Raw genomic sequence first — 8,997 nt, forward strand, 5'->3', positions numbered from 1 at the left:
CGCAGAACTAGTTTAGAGGTTCTCTCTGTCTGACAGGGCTGGGCAGTGCGGCAGTGTAGTATGCGGGAGTCACCCCAGCTCAGTGTGTGTTGGCCAAACAGGGTGCCCACTGGCAGAACAGCTTTGTGTGCCATCAGGCTTTCTTCACACCCCACATTTGGGCGGGAGGGGAAAATATCGCTCTCCTCTCCAGGCAGTCCAGGGCTAATTACAGGCCTCCTCCTGCAGTGTTTGTGGTTTTCGGGCTGCCCTCTGCTCTGGGCCATACGAGCGCATGACGACTGCCCCTCCGTGAAATATGCCCACATGTGGACATCAAAGCCGGTCCCGTCGAGGGCCGAGCCGCAACAGCGACTCCGTCAAGGTCGTCTCCCGTCGAGCGGGGCTTTGAAAGGGCTGCAGAGGGGAGGATGAGTAAGCGAGAGAGGGAGGGAGAGAACGAGGAGAACGATGCGGTGGCACTGGAGGGCAGGGGAGTGGAGTGGAGGGGAGAGGAGAGGAGTTTTTACAGGATTAACACCATGTGTGAAATGCCCTGGGCTCATCCCTCGGCTCCTTCTCCTTCGGACCTCATCCTCTACTTCTCATTGTCGTTGGTTATGCTGTCCACATGGTTGTTTCTCAAGCTCTTCTTGTCCTTTTTTCTTCAGTGAATGCAAGCAGGGGCAGCTGCAGGGGGGTTGTTTTCTGAAACCCGGGGAAACGTGTTTGGTTGGATGCATCAAAGATTTATCGGTCAGTCTTAGGAAGGCCATGTACTTAATGGCTGCCTGGATATATGCCGTTAATCGTTTTCCCTTGGATTCATCCTAAAATAGTCTTTTACATTATTGTCATTTTGACGGTAATTTGCCTCAATTACAGGAAGTAATGGATGAAAACATGGTAAAACTGTGTAAAACACCTGCCTGTTATTGCCAGAGTTCAAACAGGAACAGGAAGAGGTTGCCATTTTTCCCATTGACTCTGGCACATGTGGAGAATTACTGCATGTTTCTTATTCTTTGGGGATTTGGTTTCAATCACCACATTTGCATTGGTCTCTCTGCTCTCTGTGGAGTGTCTGATGGCTGCAAACTGAAGACACAAAACAAAAGAGTCACTTCTTTTAAGTGTTGTAGCCTTAGGGCAACCCGGTTCTCTCACCACCTCTCTATTCGTGACAGGATCAAAAACAAAAGATGTGAGGACAACAAAACAACAGCAGCAGCTCTCTAAATAACAGTTATTGAGATTTGTTACAAGTACATCTCTGTTAGTAAATGTGGACACCAGCAGGGGAAAGGGACAGAGATTTTTAAATGATAAATCACTGACCACTGTCTAATTAAGTGTGCTGTGCTAACCCTTTCAGTGCTGAATCATGGCATACTGGGCCATTCAATGCTGAACCATGCTGTATTATTCCACGCTGTACTGATCCATGCTATACTGGGCCATTCAGTATTGAAACACAATGTTCTAACCTACTAACTTTTATTCACTAAATGTGGTTGTCTCACCCTTTTCCCCTGTGTAAAGATTCCAGTGAAAATGAAACACACAGCATTATGAATGTTAATAGCTGAATTATTCCATTTTTAAAAAGTGTCTATGAAAAAAATTCCCATTCACAAAAAGGGGCATGTCTGTGAGTACAGAGACATTAAACAGGGACATGTCTGTGAGTGCAGAGTACAGAGACATTAAACAGGGACATGTCTGTGAGTGCAGAGTGCAGAGACATTAAACAGGGACATGTCTGTGAGTGCAGAGTGCAGAGACATTAAACAGGGACATGTCTGTGAGTGCTGAGTGCTGAGACATTAAACAGGGACATGTCTGTGAGTGCAGAGACATTAAACAGGGACATGTCTGTGAGTGCTGAGACATGCCCACTGCCCATTGAGCTCAGATTTCCCAGGCATAGAGCCAATGATGATCTGGCGTGATATTCAAAGGAGGGAGAATCCATCCAGCTTTAACATGGCCTACGAGTCAGGCGAGCCTTACAGCCTGTTTTTCTGCTTTGCCTCAAAGGACCAGGTCCACAGCACCGGCCTGAAAGCCAAACGAGAGGTAGAAAAAAATAAAAACCTCCACAAGGAGGTCTGCAGAATCAACTTCTGCACCATCTGTGACTGCTTTCCCTCCATTTTATTGCTTTTTCAAAGAGGAGAGGTCGGGACACAGATGTTTGATACATCTATGATTCGGTTTTCAAATTCATCCTGCAGGAGCACGGAGCTTTTCTTAAAGGTGGCCAAACAGACATGTTAAAAATGATGGGAAACTGAAACAAGAACATTTTCTTCTCTTTTTCTTTTTTTTTTTTTGAAAGTGGGGGGGGGGGTACCTTTATTTCAAACATTGATTTCTTGCCACGCCTGACCTAAACCTGAACACTCACACAGAACATGTGAGAACAGGTGGCAGCCTTGCCTGGTGTCACACAGGGTTATGCACCGATCTGTATTAGGTGTGCGCAGAGAGATTGGGGACTGGGCAAACAGACTGTACAATAGACATCTGTAAGATGTTTGATATTTGGTAATAAATGATGCAATGTTAACCTCACCATAACGGCATGTCACAAAAACAGTGTCTCATTGTGTTTCACCCTCTCTCTCACTTTCTCTTCCTCAAGATGTTTTTTTTCCCTATCCCCTAATCTCTTGGGTCTTCTCACCAGGAGAGCACCCCAAAAACACCACAGGCGCAGCTCTTTTCTCAGTACCCCTTCTGAAGTTAGTAGCCACTAGTGTCGCCCCACCCCTCTCCTGAGGGACCAGGATGGCCTCCAATCTAAACATGAGGTTACATAAGAGTTAGAAGTTTGGGGGGGGGGGGTGCTGCTGCACCTCCTGGCCAAGGGGGAATTGAAAGCCTGACATCCAGAGCAGCTTTACAGAGAGTCAGAGAGACGGACAGAGAGAGAGAGAAAGTTAGAAGAGAGAAGGGCATACTGGTTGCCTCACACTCAGGCTCCCCTGTGTGTTACAGTCACTCTCTCTCCTATAGCTGGGTGTTGGAGTCACTCTCTCTCCTATAGCTGGGTGTTAGAGTCACTCTCTCTGCGATAGCTGGGTGTTGGAGTCACTCTCTCTCCTATAGCTGGGTGTTAGAGTCACTCTCTCTGCTATAGCTGGGTGTTAGAGTCACTCTCTCTGCGATAGCTGGGTGTTGGAGTCACTCTCTCTCCTATAGCTGGGTGTTAGAGTCACTCTCTCTGCTATAGCTGGGTGTTAGAGTCACTCTCTCTGCTATAGCTGGGTGTTGGGGTCACTCTCTCTGCTATAGCTGGGTGTTAGGGTCACTCTGTCTCCTATAGCTGGGTGTTAGGGTCACTCTCTCTCCTATAGCTGGGTGTTAGAGTCACTCTCTCTCCTATAGCTGGATGTTGGGGTCACTCCCTCTCCTATAGCTGAGTGTTGGAGTCACTCTCTCTCCTATAGCTGGGTGTTGGGGTCACTCTCTCTCCTATAGCTGGGAGTTGGGGTCACTCTCTCTGCTATAGCTGGGTGTTGGGGTCACTCTCTCTGCTATAGCTGGGTGTTGGGGTCACTCTCTCTGCTCTGGCCTCCAGCTGTGTTTGTGCCCATGCAGCTCAGTGCTGGCGGACAGGAAGCTCCAGGATTAGAGTGCCGGATGGGCAGCTGTAGCACAGATCCTCTCGCCCTGAAGAACAAAACAAAAACTCTTTCATAAACTCTTTCATAGCCTCTCAGAATGTAAATCTCTTTCATAAAGTCTCTCATACTCTTTCAAATGTTTAATTCTCTCAGAATATACAACAGAATGTAAAACTGTCATAAACCCTCCAAGAATGTAAAACTTTATATAACTCTCCACTAGTATCACAGTAGGCAGTATGTATAACTCATGTATAGTTATAAGTCTTATTTCAAGTCTTATTTCCTCCCACTATGTACAACAGAATCTAAAACTGTTATAAACCCTCTCAAAATGTAAAACATGTGTAAACTTTCCCATACTCTCCTATGTAAACTTTTTCAGCATCAGAATGTAAAATGAATTTATAAGCTCTTATACCATCTCTCAGAATGTAAAATTACTTCATACATTGTCTAATAGCCTCCTTTATAAACTCTTATACCAGACCTCTTTTACTATCTAGCTTGCAAACTTTCAGTTTGATAGGGTCTGTAAAATGAAAGCCAAACACCTGAAACCAAGGCGTTCCAGGGGATCTTGACATAACAGATGGTGAATGTTCCCATTGTCATAGTGTTAGATAATAGTCAACATTTCAGTTGCATTTCAGAGTGCAGCGTAGATCAAATTTTATTGAGACTAAAGCATGCTGCACTCTGTCTCTTGTGGTGCAGTTGTCATAGTTGCTGTCGAGTAATGGAAAGTAGCTGTTATGGTTTAGCAGTTAGGAAAAGTAAATTGATTTACATATCCTACTCAGACACTCTGAATTGTTAAACTTGGCGTGGAGCTGTTGAAAGACGCTCAGGTTGAGCCAGACGCTAAGCTGCTGAACCTCCTGCAGCTGCTGTCCAGAGTGATCAAACTGCTAAAACACAGACACACACACACACAAACACACACACACACACACTCACACTGCTGGATGCCAGGGCCCAGACAACCCATTAAACTGTTAGAGTCACAGCAGAATATCTTACACATACACTGAAAGGACTGCATCATTCTCCTCTTCTGTTTGTTGCTTTGAGAAGCAGTGTCTTCCCTGTCAGCACCCCATCACACCCTGCCCCCTATCAGACTTCAAAGGGGCTAAACTGGGTTTGTGTGTTCTCTGCACTTTTATAGAGTTACTCATCCTTATACAAGAGGACCGCATTGACCGCAGGGCTACTCAGCCCTGGTGCTGGAGGGTCATAGTGCCTGCAGGTTTACTTGACACTGGTCCTGGAGGGCCACAGTGTCCGCAGGGCTCCTTGAACCTGGTCCTGGAGGGCCACAGTGTCTGCAGAGCTACTCAACCCTGGTCCTGGAGGGCCTTAGTATCTGAAGCACATGTTCTGAGATCTCAAACACCTGATGTTTATCAGACCAATATAATTGATCACCCCAGCTCTGGGACAGAGCCAGACATCTGAGTAAAGATGCAGATGCAGCTGGATTGCTGTCCTCCAGGAACCTGTGGCAGGGCTTGACTCATCTAAACTCTATTCATCAGAGGGGAGGCGTTTTGGCACTGGACCCCATTGGTGCACGGTGTCTACACTGTATGCAGATAAGAATCTGGGGGCCAGAGCAGGACCGGACAGTGTGAGGAGAGGGAGGATTGTGGGATACATCCCTTCAAGCTCATCACAGCAACACTTTAGTTCAGTCTTAGCTGGAAGGAGCCCCCGCACATAGTTTACATTCAGAGATAGACAGAAACAGTCACGACAGCAGAAACATGTCCATCACCAGGGCATTTGTCCCCGACTCTGAGAGATAAGCGGAGCCCAAAACATGGGGCTGTGTCCAACCCCAGACTGCCCTGAGCAGTGGACATTATCACTCTTTCTGTGGCACAAGATAGGTGCACAAAAATCACTCCCCAAAATGTCTTATCACCTTAGTCCTTGGAGCAGAGCCAACAACCCCCTGGTGTGAGGGTGGAGGCAATACCCACACAGGCATTGCATTGGGTAACAGAGCTTTGTGACAAAGCATCACCTGAGCATAGTGACAATGCTTGACTGTTTAAGCACTGGTCTGGCAAATGCACTTTTGCAGAAACATATTCAATGAGCTTAACTCTAAAGGCATTTCTCTGTTGTGTGATAATAACCCTAAATTTTGTTTTGCTCGGCAGAAACCCACATCTATCTTTCAGGCGCACATTTCACCTTCTTGGCTCCAGCAGAGTACTCTCTTGGAATCAAACCTGGGAAAGATGCACTTACTCCACCGTGACTCCTTAGCACTGTCCAAAGATTTGCCGAGGGTCCAAGGGGTCACAAAATATTCCCACTCCCATTGACTTTAGTGAAAAATGATCAATCTGTTGTCAAGGAGACACTCATGTCCTGCCAGCATTAATTTCACCATCTAAGGTAATGTTTATGATAATATGAATGACTAAAGCCATCAAAAAAAGAAAAAAGAAACAAAACACAATTGCAGTTCCCTGTATGCTGGTGATGTCAAAGCAATAGCAGTGGATGAGAGTGGAAAAAAAACCTCATCACTTTCATGCCTTAAAAACCCCCCTCACACTCTGGATAAATATTTACATGGAGATTTTGAAAGGGGTTTTGAAACCTTTCTGAGGAGCAAACCGATGAGGCACGTGATGTTTCATTTCATTCAGTAGGAAGAAAACCCTGAGATGCTCAGATGATCCCATCTTATTTTGCCCACAGTAGGAGATATGATACTTACTGTACAGATTCAGCTCAAGCTCCAAACAGTGTTTTGTAATTTTTCTCTGAGGCTGTATCATAGCCTGCAGAGGGTGTTCTGCAGTAGGGAGGCTGCACTCCTAGCAGCTGCCTCCAGCAGACCGTTTCATCTGAAGTGCTCTTCTCCCCGAACAAGACGTCATAATGTTTTTGTTTCCACTCCAGCCACTTGATGAGCACACTTAGCCCATATATCTGCTGTTGTGGTTGCCTTTATCCCGGGTGACCATGCAGTTTAGTTTACACCAGTAAAACCATACTGTTTTGTTCCATGACCTCATCCTCTGCTGGTGTCAGACTGGGCCGCTTTGTGGTGCATATTGGCAGCAGCTCTAACAATGTTTACACACACACACACACACACACACACACGCACACACACAAAATCCCAGCATAATGGTACAAGTATAACAGAAACAAAGCTAGCTAAATAATGAATGAATAAATAAATAAATAAATAAATCTCGTCCAGGCTGATGGCATCATTTTTTCCTGGGGAAATACCAAGGCTTCTGTAGACTATCCATCTGAAATCTGTTTCAAGTTTAAAAACCTGAATGTGGCATTAATTGGGGAAATGAGAATGTCTTGGTTTTAGTACTGACACAACCTCACTTCATGTTGGTAAAGGTCATAACAGTGTAACATAGCAACCAAAAGCAACTATAGATGTTGTGATTATATCAGATTTTTTCTACATATTACCTGATAATAAACTATGGAATTCAAAATGCAAGTGTTATATACTTTAAATTTTCAAGTCCAATTATACATTATATATTGTTTAATGCATGTATTACTGTTCCAAAAGGGGGTGTCTTCATGAATGGTACAGAAGTATTTTGAAAATATTTTCTCATAATGTGAAAGAATTTGGGGGCAACTAATACTAGCCATGTCATGTTTGGTCATGTGACTCTGCAGAACTAAAGGACCATGAGAAAGGTCTCCTGTGTTTGGCTGCAAAGCAGTTCAACTGGCATCACTTGAAGGATGCATGTTCAATATCAATGTCTGTCTTTACAGTAATGGCTAATGTTCTGGAATTAAACACTGCTAAGGTCAGAGTAAACTATCCAATACTCTTCCAATGTCTGTGGTGGACAGTTCACTTCTGTGCTGAGTCATCTGGAGAACCGGAAGAGCTATGTGAGGACGCTCTTTGTGGATTACAGCTCAGCGTTTAACACAATCATCCCGGACATATTAGTTACAAAACTGTTCAAACTGCGGTTCCCCCTCCCCACCTGCACCTGAATCAAACATTTTCTCACAAACCGCCCACAATCTGTCAGACTTGGCCCCCACCTCTCCTCCACGCTCACACTCAGCACTGGTTCTGAGGGCTGCGTGCTGAGCCCCCTACTGTACGCCCTGTACACTCCCGACTGCGCTCCGTCCCACCCAACCAACGCCATTGTTAAGTTTGCGGACGACACCACCGTGGTTGGGCTCATCTCCGATGGGGATGAAACGGCATACAGGGCTGAGATAGAGAAACTGTCCGTGTGGTGCTCAGAAAATAACCTGTCACTGAACATCCTTAAAACAAAAGAACTTATCATGGACTTCAGGAAACACAGACAAGTCCACGCCCCTCTCCTCATAAATGGAGAATGGGTGGAAACTGTCACCACCTTCAGGTTTCTGGGCACCCACATCTCTGCAGATCTCTCCTGGACACCCAACACCAAGGCCTTAGTGAAGAAGGCTCAGCAGTGGCTGCACTTCCTGCGTGTCCTCAGGACGAACAACCTGGACAAGAAGCTGCTGCTGGCCTTCTATCACTCCTCTGTGGAGAGCATAGTAACATACTCTCTGGGGGTGTGGTACGCAGGCTTCACAGCTGAGGACAGGAAGGCTGTGCGGAGGGTTATTAACACCACCCAAAAAATTATCGGCTGCCCTCTGCCCACCCTGGACGACATATCCAGATCCCGCAGCTTCAGTAAAATTAAGGCCATCACAGGAGACTCCTCACATCCCGCCTATCACCTGTTTGACCTGTTGTCCTCCGGACGGCGCTTCAGGTCAATCAAGTCCCACACCACCAGACTAACAAATAGCTTCTTCCCCTGGGCCATACAGACTGCAAACAAACACTGACACCCCCCCCCCCCCCCCAACCCTCTACCTCAATACAACTGTGCAATTCCACTGTGCACTTTAAGTAGTTTTTTTAAAAAAGGTCATATTAACGCACAAGTTTTTCTTTATATTTCTTTTCATTTACAACGTGTCTTCTTTTTTAAATTTGTAAATTTGTATTTTACTGTATTTATTGTATTTTATTGTATATTTTGTATTTTTTTTCTCCTATGTCGCGTGCCTTATTTGTACTGTGTGTACATAAATGTTCCTCAGTGCGCTGCTGTTGTAGACCACAATTTCGTTGCACCCCCACCGTGCAATGACAATAAAGTCTATTCTATTCTATTCTTTAAAAAATGTATATATATATATATATATATATTAATCTAGATCGTCCATCACTTCGGAAACAATTTTACTGAAAACGGCTCAGAAATAGGTCACACGTGACAAATAATATTCATTACGACTATGTGACATGTCAAAAATGGAAAGGAAAATCAGTGCGTGCCTAAGTTTTCTGACGGGCGATGAA

Source organism: Megalops cyprinoides, chromosome 4 (genome assembly GCF_013368585.1).
Source record: "Megalops cyprinoides isolate fMegCyp1 chromosome 4, fMegCyp1.pri, whole genome shotgun sequence".
In the NCBI taxonomy this organism is placed as follows: domain Eukaryota; kingdom Metazoa; phylum Chordata; class Actinopteri; order Elopiformes; family Megalopidae; genus Megalops; species Megalops cyprinoides.